This window comes from Eschscholzia californica, unplaced genomic scaffold (assembly GCF_041429995.1).
Source record: "Eschscholzia californica isolate CP2 unplaced genomic scaffold, dmEscCali1.0.p SCAF_1, whole genome shotgun sequence".
Taxonomy (NCBI): domain Eukaryota; kingdom Viridiplantae; phylum Streptophyta; class Magnoliopsida; order Ranunculales; family Papaveraceae; genus Eschscholzia; species Eschscholzia californica.
In genome coordinates this window covers 20,326,834-20,348,646 of record NW_028238198.1, presented here as the reverse complement: position 1 = coordinate 20,348,646, position 21,813 = coordinate 20,326,834, and the positions used below count along the sequence as shown (strand labels likewise).

At 36.4% G+C, this 21,813-nt stretch overlaps 1 pseudogene; it reads left to right on the top strand.

Annotated features, from left to right (window-relative positions):
* The first annotated feature begins 15,353 nt into the window (after positions 1–15,353).
* Positions 15,354–21,813, top strand: LOC147565004 (uncharacterized protein At2g24330-like; annotated as a pseudogene).

Genomic DNA, 21,813 nt, shown 5'->3' with positions numbered 1-21,813 from the left:
TTGGTTGTTTTTTTACAAGTCGGTAATCTAACTTGACTCGATTTAGATTTCGATTTGGATTCATGATATTTTAGCTAATCAACTGGAGCACTTCAATTTAAAGTTTTTTTTTTGTTGAGATCACTTCAATTTAAAGTTGGAAAAGGTTAAGGGTGCACTTTTATGAAAAACTTAATGTTGGCATTCTTTTGGTTAAAATTCTTAGTTTTTAATGAAAATGTATATAGTTTAATGTACAAGGCAAAACCAGTCATTTATAACACTTGAAAGACCAGAACCACAAATTCTCATGAGAGTAAGCTTAGTATTTGGAGAATCTTGCAAATTTTAATGGTCGAAATATCTTGATGGTAATTTTTTTTTTTTGTTGAAAGTGATGGTTCTTATTTAAGATGTTAAATAAATTAATTTTTAGTTAGACTCGACAAAACATTTTTAGGTGTGATTAGATATATAAATTGTTTTTGTGTTATTTTATCAGATTTCCTATTAAATAGAACGGTGTCCATGTCATACTACTCAACAAGAAATCTATTGTATTAAAACAGCTCAGTCGGTTATCTAGGAAATAAATCTGACCGTCTATTTTATTTTAGAGATTTGGTTGGGAACACATCTGATGAATGATATAAAATCGTGATTTATCAGCGAATCCAAGACGGATCTGTCGCGTAGGACGCAACGGCAGAAACCCAGTGATTAAAAAGTTACTTCATTAATGACATGAGCATTGATGAATTTCTCAGCCTTTTCTAGAATACCATAGAATAAAATGGGATTTCTAAGGCAGGGTATTGAAGTAATGTGTTCTGACGAGTTTTTTGAAATGAAACAGTCTCTCCATTTCACATGACTCATTTGGTTTATAAGTGAACATGTCTTTTCCCTTTATAGTCATTTCAATTACAATAACTTAGGTTTGTTCTTTTACCATTATCATTTGTGTTCGTTATGGTAAACACCATCTAGAGAGTATAAGGTGTTGGAGAAAACTAAAAGAAAAGGTCAGACAAAACACCCTGTTCATCTTTCAAATTACCTAAATTTTCGCGGCAATAATAAGAATGAGAGATGCCACATGTCAACAAACTAAAACAAAAAAGACTGAAAAATTCTAAATTTTGTCCTTAATTCAACGATGTCTTCATCGTATTATTGAAGGGGGACTTTCAACTACTGATGTAGCAAAATTAACTGGCATTCGAGACACAAAACCGATCAAACACGACAACGATTTCTTTTCATTTGAAATCCAAACACACCAAATTTAAATATCAACACCTTCTCAGGAAAATAGAGTCACGGTGCAACATATGTTCGAAAAAAATGATACGTGGTGACTGATATCATTACAGGAACACGTGTTGGAGACATAGAATACGCTGTCTAGAATGTGGCAGCACATGGTAATAATATCCCATGTGATCTCACCCTTGCCTTTTACAAGATATGCTTTATTGGATATCACAACTGCATATATAGTGTAGAGCAGAAATTGAGGCCTTTGAATGTTAAATGTAAACCTAATTAACTATGGTTGTTTGGTAACCGGTTGTCTGCATGGAGAACATATATATAGAGATTTTGATTTCCACGTAGTTGTTTCTTCTTAGAGACCGTGGTCGTTGAAAAAAAAAAATTAATTTTAATTTTACAAACCATTATTCCCGAAATTCTGTTCAAGCTTAAGTGCTTCACATGACAACTTAATTATTACAGTATCTCGTCCACCACCCATTGGTGTAATGGTTAGACACCCCTCTTAAGACCATGAGGTCGTGGGATCGAGTCTCGGTGGAAGCAGTTGCCATCAAGATTTATCCTATGTAATTTAGGCTATGAATAATGTAATAATTTGTCGGGCTTTAGGCCTCTTCGTTGTCGGGCTTTAGGCCTCTTTCATTCTCAGTTTAAATTACGCGGTTATTGTGCTCATTACATCTCCATGATGCATCTATGCCTTGTAACGACTAACGTAGACCGTAGTCGAATTCTCAAAAAAAAAAAAAAATTATTACAGTATCTATTTAATTTCAACTTGTATTAGGCTAAGTTTTTCGTGATTAACGACATTCATAAATACAGTTATATGCACATGGACACTCTAAACACCTGGAAGTCACAAGATCGATACTAAATGATGGTGGAAATTCATTATTTATTGATGTGGGTTATTTTGGATATACATAGAAGTAGATGAGTCCAAAATAGTCTTAGGATGTATTAGTGTAGTACGGTTCAGATTAGTTTTACAGTAGTTATGAACATATTTTGTTCTTAAGTTTCTTGTTTACAACTTATAAGTGTTGAGGTAAACACCAAAAGTTCCCAGAGGTCTCGGATTCGATCCCTAGAATTTATTTGGTCTTTAGGCATGTTCTTGTTAAAATTAAGCAGTTATCGCGATAATCACATCTTTAATGTATCAACGGCATTGGAATGACTATCGTACATTGTAGTCAATTTCCGGGAAAAAAAAACTTATAAGACATGTGTTAAAAGTAATGTATTCATTTCTACTAGAGATGTTAAAAGTTATTACTTGTTTTCAGTTTCAAGTGTCGTTTGGCAACCAAAAGTATAAGTATTTTTGCTTGTAGCATAAGTTCTTTTGCTTTAAAAAAGTAAATAAATTACAAAAGTATATTTGGCAAAAATATTACTTATAAGTAAAACAATCAAAAAGTTAATTTGGTAATCCAATTTACTTTAGATAATTTTATTTTTCTTTCACTCATAGAGATACTTTATTTAATTGAATTTATTTATGATTTTCATAATTATTCTTGCATACGAAGTGGTGGTGATATTAGTGGGTGGCGGTGCCTTGAAAGTATAGTTATGGGGGTTTGGTGGTGCTTGAGGTATGATGGTGGTGGTACTAGAGGTATGATGGTGGCAGTGGTGGTGGAGGTATGATGATGGTGGAATTACGGTGGTGGTGATAGTGGAAGTACGGCGGTGGTGGTGGAAGTACGGTGGTGGTGATGGTGGAAGTACGGTGGTGGTGGAGGTGTGGTGGTGGTGGAGGTATGATGACGATGATGATGGTGGAATTACGGTGGTGGTGGTGGTGGCTGATGTGGTGTGAATTCACCACATTTATGTCACTTAATTTAAATAAGCTAGTCCATTTTATACTTTTATTTTGATTAGTTATAAACTTCTTTTGATTAGGTACTATTCATGGAGTTGAACAAGAAAAACGGATAAAAATGGAAGAAAGACGCTTGAAGGACAAATTGGTCATTTGGACCAGGGGTGATTTAGTAATTTTGTGTAAAAGTCAGTGGACCAATGGAAAGTAGAGTTAATGATGAACCCAACGGTGAAGACGAGAATCAAATCGGAGTTCGAATGAAGAAATGGTGATCATAAGAAGTCGATAGGTATTTCGGTCTTTGCTAAAAGCTAGAAGATGTGGAAAATGATGAGGGCACCCAATTTGATTTCTTAATGAGAAGAAACAGTCCAAACCCAAGCCTAGAGTGTAAAGAAGATGAGCTATTAGAGATTTTATGGACACCCCCATCAAGTGTTTAGCCTAAGTCAAAGAGTATGACCAAGTCAAGCTTTACTAGGGTTTTAGGAAAAAGAACAAAAGAAAGAAGGAGGGCTGGAGGGGCTATTATCTCTTCTCAAGGGTTGAATACGGGAGAGAGGAAGGAGGCGGTTTTGAAGGGAGGCGATTTTTGGTGGGTGGTTTTCACGGGATTAAGGAGTAGTTTGGAAAAGGGTGGCTGTTTTGGTGATATATTAAGTGGCGGTTTTTTTAGGATTTGGCTGGGTGGTTTTGGATGATTTAGTACGCGGTTTTGGAAAATAAAAGAGGTGGTTTAGGCTGGTGGGTTGTTAGAGAAAAGGGTGTTGTTTGGTTGATCCTTTTGGCTGGAAAATTCAGTTCCTCAAGGTGCTATTTGGCTACATAAGAGATTGAATTTCCAGCAGCTTTGAAACCCCATTTTCTACTACTTTCTCTCTTGTTCTTCAATTTTTTTACTTGTTCTTCATCTTATTCAATTACTCCAAAAGCATATTAGTTGTTGTTAAGTTACTCTTATCAATTTAATTGAGATTTGTAGTGTTCTAAAAGTATAAAATCATGTGTGTGGTCTACTCTTTAACTTTGAATCTCAATGTTTGCTTTAACATGAGTAGCTAATCAATTTGTTGAGGTCTAGGGATGAAATCTTGATGAATTTGTGATTGTGTTTGTGATTATTTAATGTGTTTGATAATAAATTGATGTTCTCTTATTTCGATTACTTGTTTCAATCGTTTTTCATGTGTCTTATCAAGTACTTCGCATAGTTAATCAATTAGGCAATGTGATCGATGATTCGGTTTTATTCGTTTAGGAAGTTTATTTGACTAAGTATTATCTCCGGACATACGTAGTGCTTATGAACATCCACCTTAGGAATCGAGACTAGGTTTGTATCAATCCATTCGATTAGACCGTACATAGTTGTAAGTTCACCACATCGGATTCCCGGACCTCGACACTTCTCTCACTTGTTGTTCCCGACTCTTGTTCCTCCGAACTCTTCTCTCAAATCTCTCTCGCCTTCTTACATTGATATTTTAGTTTGTTTTACTTACTTTATTTTCTTATTGCTTATTCGATTATAAACCTCACATTATCTTCATTTATTCCCGCTTTTGTCTAAGTAAGCCTTTGATATCTAAACTGACGAATAAGACCATTCGATATCCAAGCTACATTCCTTTCCTTGGATCGATCCCGGCTTTGCCGGATTACTACTTGATACCTCCGCTTGGGTTTGCAACCTTTTCGGGTGCATCAGTGGCGGGTGATGTGGTGGTGGAGGTATGGTGGTGGTGGTGGACGTATGGTGGTGGTGGTGGATAAAGTATGTAAGTGATAGTGACAGAGGTATGGTGGTGGTGGTATGATGGTGATAATAGAGGTAGTGGATAAGATCCGTAGATGGTAATGATGGAGGTATGGTGGTGGTGGTGGTAGAGGTACTGTGGTGATATAATGGTGGTGATAATGGATAAGATATGTGGGTGGTAGTGATGGACGTATGGTGGTGGTGGTGAAGGTACGATGGTGGTGGAAGTACGAGGTGAGTTAAGATGTGGTGGAGGTGTACGGTAGTGGTGGTGGTTAAGGTGTGGTGGTTGAGATATGGTGGTGGGGGAGGTGCAATGGTTGTTGTGGTGGTGGGGGTACAATGGTATGGTAGAGGTTTAGTTGTGGTGGTGGAAAGAAAATAGACGAAGAAAAAATTTCGTCAAGTAAAAGTCGTGCATTTGTTGAACATAAGTTACTTTACTTTAAAGTCAAAAGTTAAAAATTTTAACTTCAAAAGGAAGTCAAAATTTGACTTAAGTGAAGTCAGTCATTTTTGCGTTACCAAACTAACTTTTCTACTTTTTTTACTTAAAGTAAAAAAAGTAACTTATGTTAGTGTTGCCAAACAACACCTTAGTTAGGTGGCCAATATGTGAACAACCGGTTTTTTTATATGGGTAACTATTTTCGAGTCCGATGCGAGTTAACTATGCTTGACTTAGTTGACTTTGATTTAATAAGGGGACAACTCTACAAGGCCTTAAATACTAAAACAATAATTAATGGGAGGACTTCGATTTAATAAGGGGACAATTCTACAAGGCCTTATTTGTCACCGACAAAAAAATTTCTTCATATAGTTGCGCGATACATCCGTCTGGATTTTTATGGTTTATGAGATTCATAGCTAGTAATCTGTTTGTGGTTATTTGATGCTTTCAGTCTGATGGTGAAGACCAAACCACCTCAGAAAAGTAGAAAAAGAGATTGAAAGAGTTGATGTCATGATGAATTTAGTGATTTTAAAACGACCCATGATTTTTATTCATATTCTTTACTACTAGATTTTTAGTAGTTTTAGTTTTTCATTAACAAAATCAATTGATTCTTGGAGAAGGGGTTTTGGAATTGGAGAAATTGGTAAACCTTTCTCTCTTTATCCCATTCAAATACAAACGTATTTATGTTGGCGGCTAGACCCATTTTCCCTGTTAATATGTTTGTTGATCATTCATTGGCACTTGAGTTGTTCTCTACCAATGGTAGAGAATCTGTCACTCAGATACATCACCATCATACTTATTTGAGAAAGATCTCTTTGATTTTGTCATGATCAACAATCTTCCTACAATTTTCTTTCTCTACAAATTTGGGTGTTGGTGATGAAGATGAAGTTGTAGAAGAGGATGATCAAACTTTAAGGTTTATAGAAAATAGAGGAAGGAGTTAAAATAATACATCTAATTCTAAGAGGACTTGAATGAAAACAATAGAGAGTTATCCCCTTAAAAACTGGCGTCCACATAAAAATTTTAATTTTTCTAGTTATCCACATAAGATAGTTGTTCATATAAGAAAAACGGTTATCCACGTATTAGTCACCTTTAGTTAAATCAGAACGCTAGACAAATACAATAACCAAATTTTGTTGTGAGATGCAAATTGAGGGGGGGGGGGGGGGGGGGGGGGGCAAAGTGCAATTAACCCAAAAAACGTAATGTAATAATATGTTTATCAAAATGAAAAAAAGGATAGCTTCTTACATTTCCTAAAAAAAAATTACTCTTAATCTACAAACTTCCTAAAATAAAAAGTTTCCCTTCTTTTCCTTTTGAATCTTTTTGTTTTTTGGTAAGCAGCCAATGAAGTTTTTTTTTTTATTATTTTTTTATTTTTGATGAAAGAGCCAATGAAGTTAAGAATCATGTTTTTTTTACAAATCAATAATCTAACTTGAGGCAATTTACATTTCGAGTCAGATTCTTGATATTTTAGCTAATTTGCTGGAGCACTTCAATATAGAGTTGGAAACGCTTAAGGGTTCACTTACATAAAAAATCGTTTATATTTCTTGGGTAAAATTCTTAGTTTTAATCTTTTACATGTAAAAGTGTAACACATATATAGTTTGATGTACAAGGCGAAACCAGTCATCTATAGCACTTGAAAAATTAGAACCACAATTTTTCATGAGGGTTAGTTCAGTGTTTAGCTTTTTCTTTTGAGAAATTGACTACCTACAATTTACGTTAGTCGTTACAAAGCATTGATACATCGTCAAGATGTGATAAGCACGATAACCGCATAAGTTAAACAAATGATTAAAGACGCCTGAAGCCCGACAACAAAGAGGCCTAAAGCCCGACAACAACTACTTTATTTAGTGTCTAAATTACATGATATAAATTTTGGAGACTCAATCCCAAGACTTCATGAGCTTAAGAGGGATGTCCTACCACTACACCTAAGGGCGGTGGACTTATTTAAGATGTTAGATGGTACTTATTTAAGATGATAAATATAAACTAGTTGTTGGTTGCGGTCGTCAAAATACAATTTGAATATTTTATTGGGTTTAATAGTATAAACTTTGTAAGTAATTGTCAGATTTCCTCTTAAGTAGAATGTCTGGTCCACGTCATATTCCTTCGCTAATGACTTGAGCATTAACGATTACTTTGTTTATGACTTGAGCATTGGTGAACATCCTAGCCATTTCTAGAATACCATAGAATAAACGGGTTTTCTAAGGCAAGGAATTGAAGTAATGACTGAGGAATTTTCTTGAAACGTAAGGATCTGAGCATTTTACATGACTCATTTTACTTATAATTAGACATATCTTTTCCATTTAGTCATTTTAACTATAATAACTTAGGTTTGTTTCCTTTCAACAACAAAAAACTTAGGTTTGTTCTTTTACATTTACCATTGGTGCTCTTTATGCTAAAGGAAATATATAGGGTGTTGGAGAAAACTTAGAAAAAGGTTGGAGTGGAGCTATTGATCTTACAAATTATCTAAATTTTCGAGGCCAATAATCGAAACGCAAACTACAACAAAAGTAGACTGGCAGTTGTTCATTAATTTCACTAGAAACAACCATTTGTCTCGTGTGAGATTATTGAAGAGGGAATTTTTAGCTATACCAAAAACGGACTTGCAAAAACTCTAACGGTTTCTTTTCATTTTCTGTTTAGAATGTGGCAGCAAATGGTACCAAGATTGGATGTGATCAGACCATTGACTTCACAAGATATGTCTTTACATGTTCACAAATGTAATATAGTGTAAAGCACCTGAGAAGTAGAAATTTTTCTTGTTAAATGTAAACCTAAATTATGATATGTTTGGTATCTGGTTATCTGCATGGAGAAAATATATAGAGATAAATTTTAATTTTTCATTGTTGTTTCCGGCTAGACACCGTGGTCGTTGAAAAACAATTATTATCTCGTCACTTTTTTTTTATCATTTTCTTTACTAAGAAATTTCTCTTTTCCATTTCGATGTATCCTCTCTTAGCCTCCAAACATAACCCACTCATCGTTCTAGTTCTTCATGTTATCCAACATGTGATTTAGTAGGCAAATTATTGTTATTATTTATTATTTTGATAAAACTAAAACTTTCATTCATATGTAGGAATTAAATCCAATACATTACATAGTTTGGAGACTTTTGACTCCTTTGAGCACAACATGCAGGGCAGACCTAGGTCCAAAGCCACCAAAGCGGTGGCTTTGGACCTCATCTTTCTAAGGTAATTATCAGGGTCCCAGATCCGTTTTTGCCTTTAACAGAAAATCATACATGGAATTATGAGTAACAAAATTAGCTTCACTAGTAAGTTGTCTTTACACTTCTCAAGAGGTCCTGAGTTTGACTCACCATCCCCCTGCTTTCTAGTACATTATTATATTCATATGTTTTTAGTCTTTTCTTGAACACGGTAACATAAAAAAAGAGTTTTAACAAAATCTAGTTACATGTCAAAAAAAATTTTGTTAGATGAAATTATTTGCGTCCAAATTGATAGGACCGTTTGTTTTTTCAATGTGATACATTAAATGATCATGATTTTGAAAAATTTAATATACGATATGTCCACACCAACAGCAATCTTGTAAAGAGTCATTATATTTTTATTTTTATTTTTGAAAGCCATAAATAACAACAAAGTAACGTTACAAAGTTCAATCCCCAATATAACAACAAGTTAAAATAGGGACGAAATTGAAACTAATTTATCAACATGAGGGCTAAATGTTCAACATTAAATTTCGTGGGATAGAACCGAAGCTGCCAATAAGTGGGCGTCCTTATATAACCTCTATGATTTTGTTCACTATACCATGTAACTAAATCAAATAAAAAATCATTTGTTTGCACCATATTTCTCTAGTATAACTGATTTTCAATAAGGCCGCAGCTTTGGGAAATAAAGAAAATTCTCCGGGGAATAAAGACTTTTCTTAAAACTAGTCAAACAAGATTGACTTTTTATGTTTCTTTTTATTGCTAAGGGGCTTCTAATTTTAGAAGATGCTATAAAAAAGGCTCCTCCATCTCATCACCTCTCTCTAGTCTCTACCACTTCATCTTCTCGACACCTCATCATCTTCTCCGGCGAAAGTCGCCGGCCGACCAATTTTCCGACCGACGACCTTCAAACATAATTTTTTAAATTTTCTCTCTCCTCTCTTTCTCTAATTTTTTTTTTCTCTCTCTCTAGAACAGATCTAGACGAACAAACCTTCAATGGCTTTATAGAATCATTGACAAACAAAACAAATCTTAAGCTATTTTCGTTGGCGGATAACAGTATAATCAGTTAGTTGTTTGATCTACCAAGTAGAGATATACACAGACAATACAAATCATAATCCTTATACCTAACCAGGATTAATAATAATTAAAAAGGTTAAACTTTTCAATTCATTCCACACAATATACGTTATAAGAATGTACCTTTCCCTAGGCCTAGAGTAATCAAATTTCTATAACCCTAATACCCCATTACAGATTAATGAATCATCCAACCCTAAAATTTCAGAAAATTATTAAACTGATAACAGGATCTACAAAGTTCATATACATTTACATTCTTCAATGAAATCAAAGCTTGCATTGCCCTACAAGACCATTTTAGGGCTAAATACTTATAAAAGCACTGATGATATTAACAACTCATATACAATATATAAATCGAAAAACTATAATAAAACAATAAAACTCAAAGAACCCATCTTAGAAAATGAAAAAGCCATTGCAGGTTTGTTCGTGAGAACAAACCTTCTCTCTCTCTCTAGATCTGTTCTAGAGAGAGAGAAAAGAAAAAAAAATTTAGAGAGAGAGAGGAGAGAGAAAATAAAAAAAAAGTTTTTTTTTTTTATGTTTGAAGGTCGCCGGCCAGTGACTTTCGCCGGAGAAGATGATGAGGTGTCGAGAAGATGAAGTGGCAGAGAGAACAGATGAGATGGAGGAGAACTTTCAAAAAAAAAATGTATTCTGTATTCCCCATAAAAATTTATTTCCCGGAGAATTTTCAAAAAAATCTGGATTCCCTCGAGAATTTATTCCCCGGAGAATTTTTTTTATTCCCCAAAGCCGCGGCCTTCAATAAACATTGTTGTTTATAATAGACCTAGGGTATAAGCTGGAGAAAACAAATATCGTTTTTTTTTAATTGATAAACAGGACTGTATATTGAAGTAATCTTTAGGCTCATCTAGTTTTAGGATGTTCCTGGTGTATACTTAATATGTTGTCCACAAACTAACCAATTGACAATAAATTATTTTCAATCTTTGAAAAAGCCCAATGCACACTCCAAACAACATAATTTTATATATGTTGTGTATTTTTAGAAAATTAAAATAGTTAAAACACATAATTGAAAACAGATTGTATTAAAAAATAATTTCGTCCATGCCATTTACATTTATTTCTGTAAGAGGCAGTTTCTAATAGGCGATTTGGTGAGAGGCACCAAAATTTAGAAACCAAAGTTTGGCACCAGAATTTAGAAACCAAAGTTCCTATAATTGGACTTGTTATGACAATGGATATCCTATATAAATAGGAGGTTTGAGTGCTTGTAATTCACATCAACAACATCAACAAAAAACACAACAACTCTTCTTTAGAGAGAGCTAGAGAGAGAGCAAGTGAGAGAGAAATTTTGTTCATAGTTTTGAGCGGTGTTTAATTTCTCGGTTGTCGAAGATCTAGTATAGAAGGTTAATTTCTATACGGTACACTCTTGGGATGAACTTGCGTGTTGTGTGAGTCGTCTTCATCTATCCTTCAATAAAGATTTCTTGTTTGCCCGAGGACGTAGGCTTTAAGCCGAACGTCGTTAATTCTGTTTGCATATTTAGTTTGGCATAACTTTTTGATTAATTTTCATAATCGGATCAAATTCTAGGATAGGGTCGATAGCTTCCGTGAACTTTTAGTACTAACAATTGGTATCAGTGCCTTGTTGAGATTGAACGAAGAGGAGATGGGATCGAGAAGTGGTACGGTCAAATCAGGGAAATATGAGATAGAGAAGTTCAATGGGAAAAACGATTATTCTTATTGGCGGATGCAGATGAAGAATCTGCTAATCTCGCATAAATTACACAAGACGTTGACGAGAAAGAAATCAGAAGATATGTCAGATGAGGACTGGGAAGAGTTAGATCTCGAAGCACGGGCAACCATTATGTTTTGTCTTGAGAGGGACGTGTCGTTCCTAGTAGACGGAGAAACAACGGCGGCGAGTGTGTGGTTAAAGCCAGAAAGCAATTTCAAGACAAAAACTTTAACGAATCGGGTCTACTTAAAATCCAAGTTATTCACGTGTAGAATGGAAGAGGGTTCTTCTATTCAGGATTATGTGAATAGATTTGACAGGATTATCTCAAATTTGAAGGCTATTGATGTTAAGGTTGAGGATGAGGACCAATCCCTCATATTGTTACTTTCATTACCTAAATCCTATGAGAAACTTGTTCAAACTTTGATGCTTGTTGGTGATAGTCTAAGCATGGAAGAGACGAGAAATTCGTTATTAGCGGATGACCTTCGTAAGGTTGCTACTAGTGGTATGACGTCGGGTGGAGTAGACAAGGATCAAGCACAAGGGTTGTTTGCAATGAGAGGGAGGAGTAATGAAAGAGGAAAGGGAAAGGGCGGGAAATCTATATCCAAATCTAGAGGCTCTTTCAAGAAAACGTGCTTTAGTTGTGGTGAGCTTGACCACTTTAAAGCGGCTTGTCCAAAGAGAAAGTTGAAGCAAAAGAACAAAGGCTACAAGGGGAAACAAGAGATGCAAGAGGTGGGATATGTGTCAGAAGACCCTGACGAATGTTTCTCAGTGACAGAGGTGTCTGAGAAGATCTCTGATAAGTAGATGCTTGATTCAGGGGCGTCACACCATATGTGTCCAAATAGGGAGTGGTTTACTACCTATAGGAGTATAGATGGCGGTACAGTTATAATGGGTGATGATAGTATATGTAAAACTGTGGGACTCGAAACAATACGTATCAAGATGCACGATGGAGTGGTGAGAACATTGACGGATGTAAGACACATACCCGATTTGCGGAAAAATCTAATTTCCCTTGGTGTGTTAGAGCGGAACGGCTGTAAGATAATTATAGAGAATGGCTCCATAAAAGTCGTTAAGGGTTCTTTGGTGGTAATGAGAGGTACTCGTTACGGTAATTTATACAAACTTTTAGGGACAACAATTACGGGAGATGTAGCAGTAGGAATCAGTGAAAGGGATCCAACGGCTTGTACGAGGCTTTGGCATATGCGCCTTGGGCATATGTCGAAAAAGGGTCTATCTTTGATGTGCGGGAAAGGCTTGTTGAAGGACATGAAGAAGCCTTGCATGGAGTTTTGTGAGCATTGTGTGTTCGGAAAGGCACACAGGGTAACGTTCTCTTCAAGCAAGCACAGGAGCAAAGAGGTATTAGACTACGTACATACCGATGTCTGGAGACCAGCAAAGTTAGCTTCCAAGAGTGGTTCCAGGTATTTTGTTACATTCGTTGATGATCATTCGAGATTTGTCTGGCTTTATTTTCTGAAGCATAAGAATGAGGTATTCAACACATTCCTGGTGTGGAAAGCAATGGTTGAAAACAAAACTGGTCGAAAGCTGAAGACGTTAAGGTCGGATAATGGGACCGAGTACACGGATAGGGCATTCAAGGAGTTTTGTAATCAGGAAGGCATTGTGAGGCACTGGACAGTAGTAAACACACCTCAGCAGAATGGAGTCGCAGAGAGATTGAATCGTACATGATGAGACATGAAAATGCCCCATCTGAATCTCTTAACCTGGGCTAGTTAGTCTATTTCGAGCTGTTACTCCTGATGATTTATGCTTGAAATTTGATAGACGATAGTTGGGACATGATTATTTAGGAATCGATGTTTGTGTGTTCATTCTAGATATTTTTGTTTAAAAGGTTCAATTTTCCGATATTCAGATAAGGTTATTTTTCTAGATATTGAGTTATAAAAATTATAGAATCATGTTAGAAAAGAGTTAAATCATTTATGATCGTTTGAGGTGGATTCTGATCTCTATACCTCTCCCCCATCGATTGTCTCATTTGTATTTATTTTTCTTTCGTTAAGGTATTTTATCATTTAATCACCAAAACCAATTTCCAAACAAAAACCGTGTTACTTCTAAGTCTTAGAACGGGTTTCACTTAGTCCATGCGGATCGACCCGATCTTACCGAAATTATCACTTGACGCCCGTATACTTGCGGGTGGTGATCTATTTAGGGTAACCTTCTAGGCCCATCAGTACACTACTTGAAAAGGCTAGATGTATGCGCTTCAATTCGAGATTAGGTGTAGAATGGTGGGCAGAATCTGTTGCTACAGCTTGTTATATTATGAACAGGTCTCCACATTCTTCTTTAGATGACGGCATACATTACGAGGTGTGGTCAGGTTAACATGCAGATTACGGGAGACTTAGGGTTTTCGGTTGTACGACCTATTACCATGTTAAAGGTAACAAACTTGATAATAGAGCAAAGAAAACAATTTTCTTAGGATATGCTGCAGGAGTCAAGGGTTATCGACTATGGTGTACGGAAGATAAGAAGTTTGTAATCAGCAGAGTTGAGGTGTTTGATGAGTCATCTATTGTAGCTATGGCGAAAGCTACGGTGCCTAGTTGTTGGGTCTACTAAAGCTCAAGTAGTGGAAGTAGAAGCCGAAAACCAACGGGTTTCTAGGAATCATGATCAGGTGGAGCATCAGGATAATACTCAGGATGAGGAAATTGATGAACCCGATCATGAGGAGGTTCAAGGGGAAGGTACACAAGTTTCACAACAACAACAGTAGGATGTTTCGGTACACATTAGGCTGAAACGGGTATATAAGCCGGTACAGAGGTTAGGGTCAGACAAACCTCTTAGGCATTACGGGCAGCCAAATGTGGTTGAATATGCACTCTCGGTGGAAGACGACGAGCCGGTCACCTTCAAACAAACTATTACCGCGGTGGAAAGAGAGAGTTGGTTGGTTTCTATGCAAGAAGAGATGGAGTCTTTTCACAAGAACAAGACATAGGAGGTTGTCCCATTGCCCGAAGGTAAGTCTGATATTGGTTGTAAATGGGTGTACAAGAAGAAAGAGGATTCTTCCGAAATCAAGGGTACAAGGTATAAGGCAAGACTAGTGCCCAAGGGTTACGCACAGAAAGAAGGGGTCGACTACAATGAGATTTTCTCCCCGGTCGTGAAACATACTTCTATTTGGGTGCTATTGAGTATTGTTGTTCACAGTGATCTTGAGCTGGAACAACTCGATGTTAAAACCGCCTTCTTGCACGGTGATTTGGAAGAAGAAATTTATATGGCTCAACCTGAGGGATACAAGGTTGAGGGCAAAAAAAATCAAGTATGTCGTTTGATGAAGTCTCTTTACGGATTGAAACAATCTCCTCGCCAATGCTACAAACGATTTGATTTTTTCATGCTAAAGCATGGTTTTCGCAGAAGTGACTATGATTGTTGTGTATACATCAAGAAGCTTCGCGAATGTGACTTTATTTATCTCCTTTTGTATGTGGATGACATGCTTATTGCTTCTCGAAGCATGAATGAGATAGATAAATTGAAATCTCAACCCAGTCAAGAGTTTGAGATGAAAGACATGGGCGCTGCAAAGAAGATACTGGGAATGGAGATTAAGAGAGAGCGGTCAAGTAAGAAACTATACTTGAGTCAGAAAGGTTACATCGAACGAGTAGTTTCTCGATTCGGGATGCATAATGCGAAGGTGGTGTCAACACCTTTGGCACCACACTTCAGGCTCTCGGGAAGACAATCTCCCACTACTACGGAGGAGAAGGATCATATGGATCGTGTACCGTATGCTAGTGCAGTTGGCAGTTTGATGTACGCTATGGTGTGTACTCGTCCGGATATTTCACAGGCGGTCAGTGTGGTAAGTAAGTTTATGGCAAACCTGGGGAAGACACATCGGGAAGCTGTGAAATGGGTCTTGAGGTACTTGAAAGGTACCGCTGATACGGGTTTGTGCTTTGGTGGAGACACATGTCAGGTAAGCGGTTATGTTGACTCGGATTATGCTGGCGACCAAGATAGAAGACGATCTACTACTGGTTATGTATTTAGGGTACATGGTGCTCCAATTAGTTGGCGATCGATGTTACAATCTACAGTTGCGTTATCTACTACGGAGGTCGAGTATATGGCTATGACCGAGGGTGTGAAGGGAGCATTGTGGTTGTGGGGTCTTCTGGATGATCTAGGAATTAAGCAGGAGTGCGTAGATGTATGGTGTGATAGTCAAAGTGCGATCCACTTGGTGAAGAATCAGGTTCATCATGCTCGTACTAAGCATATCGATGTCAGGTATCACTTTGTACGAAATGTCATAGATGAAGATGATGTTTCTCTCATGAAGGTACACACATATGAGAATCCCGCGGACATGTTGACTAAAGTGGTGACGTGTAGCAAGTTTCAGCATTGCTTGAAATTGCTACAAATCGGCTCGTGTTAAGTTGCCCGAAAGGGCGTAATGGCGACAAGGTAATCTTTATGTGAAGGGTTGGTAGAACTACGGTAGGCTTGATCCTGTAAAAAGATACGTAGGCAACCATGGTCATATGGTGCAGTCAGATGAAGTTACAAGAAGCAGATATATCTTACAAGGAGTATCATGGTGTTCGTCCAAAATTTGAAGTATATCAAATTGTGTACGAGGTGGAGAATTGTAAGAGGCGGTTTCTAATAGGCAGTTTGGTGAGAGGCACCAAAATTTAGAAACCAAAGTTTGGCTTCAAAATTTAGAAACCAAAGTTCCTATTATTGGACTTGTTATGACGGTTGATATCCTATATAAATAGGGGGTTTGAGTGCTTGTAATTCACATCAACAAAAAACACAACAACTCTTCTTTAGAGAGAGCAAGTGAGAGGGAAATTTTGGTTATAATTTTGAGCAGTGTTTAATTTCTCGGTCGTCGAAGATCTAGTATAGAAGGTTAATTTCTATACGGTACAATCTTGTGACGAACTTGCGGGTTGTGTGAATCGTCTTCATCTATCCTTCAATAAAGATTTCTTGTTCACCCGAGGACGTAGGCTTTAAGCCGAACCTCGTTAATTCTGTTTGCATATTTAGTTTTGGCATAGTTTTTCGATTAATTTTCATAATCGGATCAATTTCTAGGATAGGTTCGATAGCTTCCGCGGACTTTTAGTACTAACAATTTCAAATATAAACTAAAAATGTCATAGCGTTAGATCCGTCCCTAGTTGATAATACTACTTGTGTGTTCGTTCGTAATCTAGTACATATAGACTAATATGGATACTTTCTTTTTTATCGTTATTATAAGTAAAACTTGTGTAAAGTTTAGAATGTAGCTTACTTGGGCCGGCCCTGACAACATGGATTTACTATCGTAAATTACAACACGAAACTTACAAACGTAAAGACGACATGAAGGTAAAGGTGTACAATATTGTAAAAACAAAACAAAAAGACCCTAAAGGCTAAAAAATAAAAGAGTTAATTCCTATATGGCCCCCTACATTGTGACCAGCTTCCAATATGGCCCCCAAAATTCTGTAAATTCAAATATGACCCCCTATTTTTAAGTTAATGTCCTAACTACCCTTCCTTTAAATCTTTTTTCAAAATTAAAAATAAAAATAAAATCATAATTCCACCTCATTTCCCTCTCCACCACACATCTCTCTCCATGTCAACTCTCTTTCCAACTCACCTCTCTCTCTCTCCAACTCACCCCTCTCTCTCTCCAACTCTCCTTCATCTTCTCCGATTGAAGTCGTCGGCCGGAAAATTTTCCGGTCGGCGACCTCAAAAAAAAAAAGAAATTCTCTCATCTTTCTCTCTCTCTAAAAACTCCGGCGAAGGGAAACCCCCTTCGCCGGATTTTCAGAGAGAGAGAGAAGAGAGAAAAAAAAAATTTGGGAGGTCGCCGGCCGAAAAGTTTTCCGGCCGGGCAACTTCAATCGGAGAAGATGAAGGTGAGTTGGAGAGAGAGAGAGAGGAGTGAGTTGGAGAGAGAGAGGGAGGTGAGTTGGAAAAAGAGGTGATGTGGAGAGAGAGAGAGAGATGACATGGAGAGAGATGTGTGGTGGAGAGGGAAATGAGGTGGAATTAAGATATTATTTTTATTTATAATTTTGAAAAATGATTTAAAGGAAGGGTAGTTATGACAATTACATCAAAAAAGGGGGCCATATTTGAATTTACAGAATTTTGGGGGCCATATTTGAAGTTGGTCACAAAGTAGGGGGCCGTATAGGAATTAACTCAAAATAAAACGATCTTAAAGATCACAAATGAGATGACCCTAAAGGTCCTGAATTGTATTTTACTCAATTATATGTAATCAAGATGAACCAAGTAGAGACGAATTACGATTTCATCAACAACACCACCAAGTTTCTCGGAGAAGAATTTATGGATGTCACCGGAAACATTGACATTTTATTTCAAAGATGGAGGTTGAGCGATTCCGTAGCTTTATCTTCTTGTTGCTTATGTATAATCTTCCTTCCTCCATTGATAGAAACTTCTTATCATCTCCCATTGTGTTATTTTCTTCTATTTTTTCTTTGACGTGTGCCTATTTCCATTTCTTTTCCTGTTATTCTTGAAAATCTCTCAAATCTACTAACTATTTCTCTTCCCTGTTTTTTAAGCGTATACCGATTGTCTTTTACCAAATGGTTTTAAATTTAAAAAGTTGTATAAGAAGTTTAGAATTGTATAAAGACATATCCAAATACAAAATTAAAAATCACGTAGCTCGAGTGGTACCAAAAAGAAAAGGTGAGTGATTTGGGGAAATAAGAAAAGTATCCGGGGTGCAAAAATTTTCTCAAAAAATCATTTTTTTTATTGTTAGAGGGCCACCATTTTGAGTGAAGTGTTTTCCTCTCTTCCTCTCTCTTCTCCTCTCTATTTCTCTTCCCTCACCCTTTCTTCTTGTTATTAGCCGTTTTCCAGCGAAAAAATCGCCAGAAAAGGGCACTGGCTTGAGGGGATCCCCAACCAGTGTAGTGGTTTGGGGTTCTCCCAAACCATTCATGTTTGGGAGTACCGCACACCACTAGCCGTATCTGGTTCGACTTTTCGGCAAAGGGGATCCTCCCCTTCGGCGGATTAGATAAAGAAAGAGAAATAGAGAGGGAGGAGTAGAGAGAAATGGAGAGGGAGGTTGTAGTTTTATTGGAAGGAGAGAAGATGAAGAAAAAGAAAAGAAATGGTGGTGACCGGAGTTGGTGGTGGTAACCCTATTTGGTGGTAAGAGATGACGAAGAAGAAGATGACTTGTTTCCTTTTAAAATTTTACAACCCGAAAAATTCGTCAAAATTCACATCTTTCTTTAAAATTTTCTACTCCGATAATTTTTTTTATTTCTCAAAGTCCCCCATCAAAAAGGAAGTACAACTTGAAGCAATACCTTATATTCCCAATATTCATTTAATAACAAAATTCAAATATTCACTAATTTTATCTTCCACTTTCGATTATATTTTATTGTATTAATCCCAAAAGTAAACAACTCAAATAAAACAACCTAACTTAAAATCTTGGACCCTACCCCCTCTTTGTAAGTGGCTAGAATCATGGAGAACCATAAATGTGAGTAAGGAAATGTTGTTAAGAACATACCTTTCAAAATATTTTGGAAAATACATACTAACAAAAATCAAAGCTTCCTCGTATTGTTACACTGAAGATATCAATTTTTTCACGAGTTTAAATGACAAAGAACAAAAAGGAGTAAACAAAGAAAACGTTCACGTTCGTAAAACTATTACATACCAAATGTAAAACAATAGATAGATATCCATATATGATATATGACTTCTCATGAGGATTATGTTTTTTTTTTTGTTAAGATCTCATGAGGATTATGTTAATAATCGTGAGAATACAACATGGACCGATGAATACATACTTCTCTACAAAATTGACAGTTGGGTCGTTTCAAGGCCACAAAAACACCTATAAACAATGGTGTGGCTGAGATGTTGTGGGAGCCTAGTGCCAAAACAATTTTGAACCCTTTATGCAACAATATAGTTCTTTACCCAAAAGAATCAGAAGCGGACCAAGAAGTTTTTGTAAAGTAATAAAGCTGATTCGAAAACCGAAGGAACTTTAAGACGACTCCCTTTCTCCATTTAACTAGGGTCAACTTAGAGTCAGATTCATAGACGTTTTAGCTTATCAATTGGAGCACTTGAATATAATGTTGAAAACGGCTCATGATGATCTTATGTAAATAACTCATCGTTTAAATTTTTTTTGCTTAAAATTCTTAATGACTTGAACATTTGTGAGTATCCTAGCCGTTTCTAGAATACTATAGAATAAAGAGGGGTTCCTATGGCAAGGAATTGAAGTAACTAGTCATAAAGAATTTCCCCGGAAACTAAATGGTCTGAACATTTTACATGACACATTTTGTTTATAAGTTATAAGTAGACATTTCTTTTTCATTTATAGTTGACCCAACTATAATGATTTAGATTTGTTCTTTTGCATTTTAGTTTGTGTTTTTATGCTAAAGACATCTATAAGGTGTTGGAGAAAACTTAAAAAGAAGTTGGAGCAAGAAAATGATTCTGATTTTTTATAAAGACGATTTCTTTATATTAAAAAATTTTACTCTTGGATGAAGTATTAGAACGGAAAGATCCACTAGATAATGAACTATTAGTTCTAAGCCATCCCTGACGATGAATCAACAATCCGAAGTGTTTTTCTTGCGTATTGTTATAGTTGGTCAATATGTATTTTGTAATCTCTCAAACATTAACATTTTGATGAAATGATATATTTTGGTCTTATATAGAGTCACCTATGATAGGTTTTCTAGAGATTACAATATGTATTATGTTATCTCTATAGATTTTCACTCCCCGTCTCCTCTCATATATGAGTTGAGAACAACCATCAAAGAACTCTATCTCCTCTCCTAATTTTCCTCTCTCTCATCTCTTTCCTTTTGTTTATTCTTTAAAATTTTGTAAGAATATATTGTTAACAAAATAAGCATCCATTAATCGAGATTAGAATTCCATTAAATATTGAATATGAAAATGGAGACGAAAAATAGAAAAAACCTCACAAAGAAAAATATTTATAGTTAAAGAAAAACAAGTAAATATGACACCTAGCAGGATAAAATTCTAACGAAAGGGATCAAATTTTGAATTTACAAAAATATGAGACCAAACAAGAAACTAGTCACACGATGGGGTTTAAAAAGGAGTTAACTCTAAATTTTTGGTAGAGTGACGATTTGTGCATTCCCTGAATATTGAGGGTTTTTATGTCATTTTCACAAAAAGAAAGGTCGGCACGTCGCATATTTGATATTAAAATCCTTATATACTTGAAGGAGCGGATATGCATTCGTTTTCAAGAGTAATATGGCCTTTTTGTATTTTTCACATGCTCACGGCTGTATAGCGGGACTAAAATAGTGAAAAGGCGTATTGAGGGTTGGGGTTGTGACGGCTTTCATTTGGTGGTAGCCATGAAAATTTTCGTAATTTACATCTGCACTTCATTAGTTGAGTTGTATATCTGAAGTCATGGATAATGAGTCTACCTAGTAACATGTATGAGATACCTGCTTACCTGTAACTCTTTTAAGAAAAATAATCATAAGATGAAACACTCACTGATCCCACTAATCGCAGAGATACGACCCTGATCCAGCAGCAAAGGCAGCTGCTGCAACAGTCTTGGCGTCAAAGTTGGGCCTAGATTCGGGCTTGCAAGTGTATCTCAAAGGGGACATAAAGGTTGATCAGACGTCAGGCCGTCAGGGAAAAGCAAAGATTTTGAACTTGCACAGTCCGACAGGCTCCGAAACCGGAGACCCTCCCATACCAGTTCCAACAATGTTAGAAATCATCTTCAGTTGGAACAATCTGTTCAGAAAGGTCCCAACAATACAGGCTCCTATGGGACCGAGTCCCAGACACAGAATCAAGTGATTGCCTGTATCGCGGCGTTTCTTCTAAAACAGTCATATGCACTCATTTGTGGTAAAGTTGGACTCCAATCTTCTCAAATAATGTTGATTACGTGATTTAAGAAACTATTGGAGTAGATAAAAAGGTTAAAAATTAATCTCGGCCTACTTGTTTTTGTGCAGAGCTTGCTAGGAAAGAGGAATTTCCTTTCATCACTTACTACTGTCCACACTGTCATGCTCTGAATAAGTCAAAGCAGTCTGAAGGAAACCTTTCCATTTCAAATTCCGGCGATGTGAGTTCTCCAGAAACTCCAAGTAGTGGTAATATCCTTAAGAACGGTCCTGATATCGGTAGCAGAAATGTCGTTACAACCAGCGACGAAGTCTCGGACAATAATATTCTAGCATCCATTGTGGAGAAAATTGTAGAGAGGAACGACCCAGTTAAATAA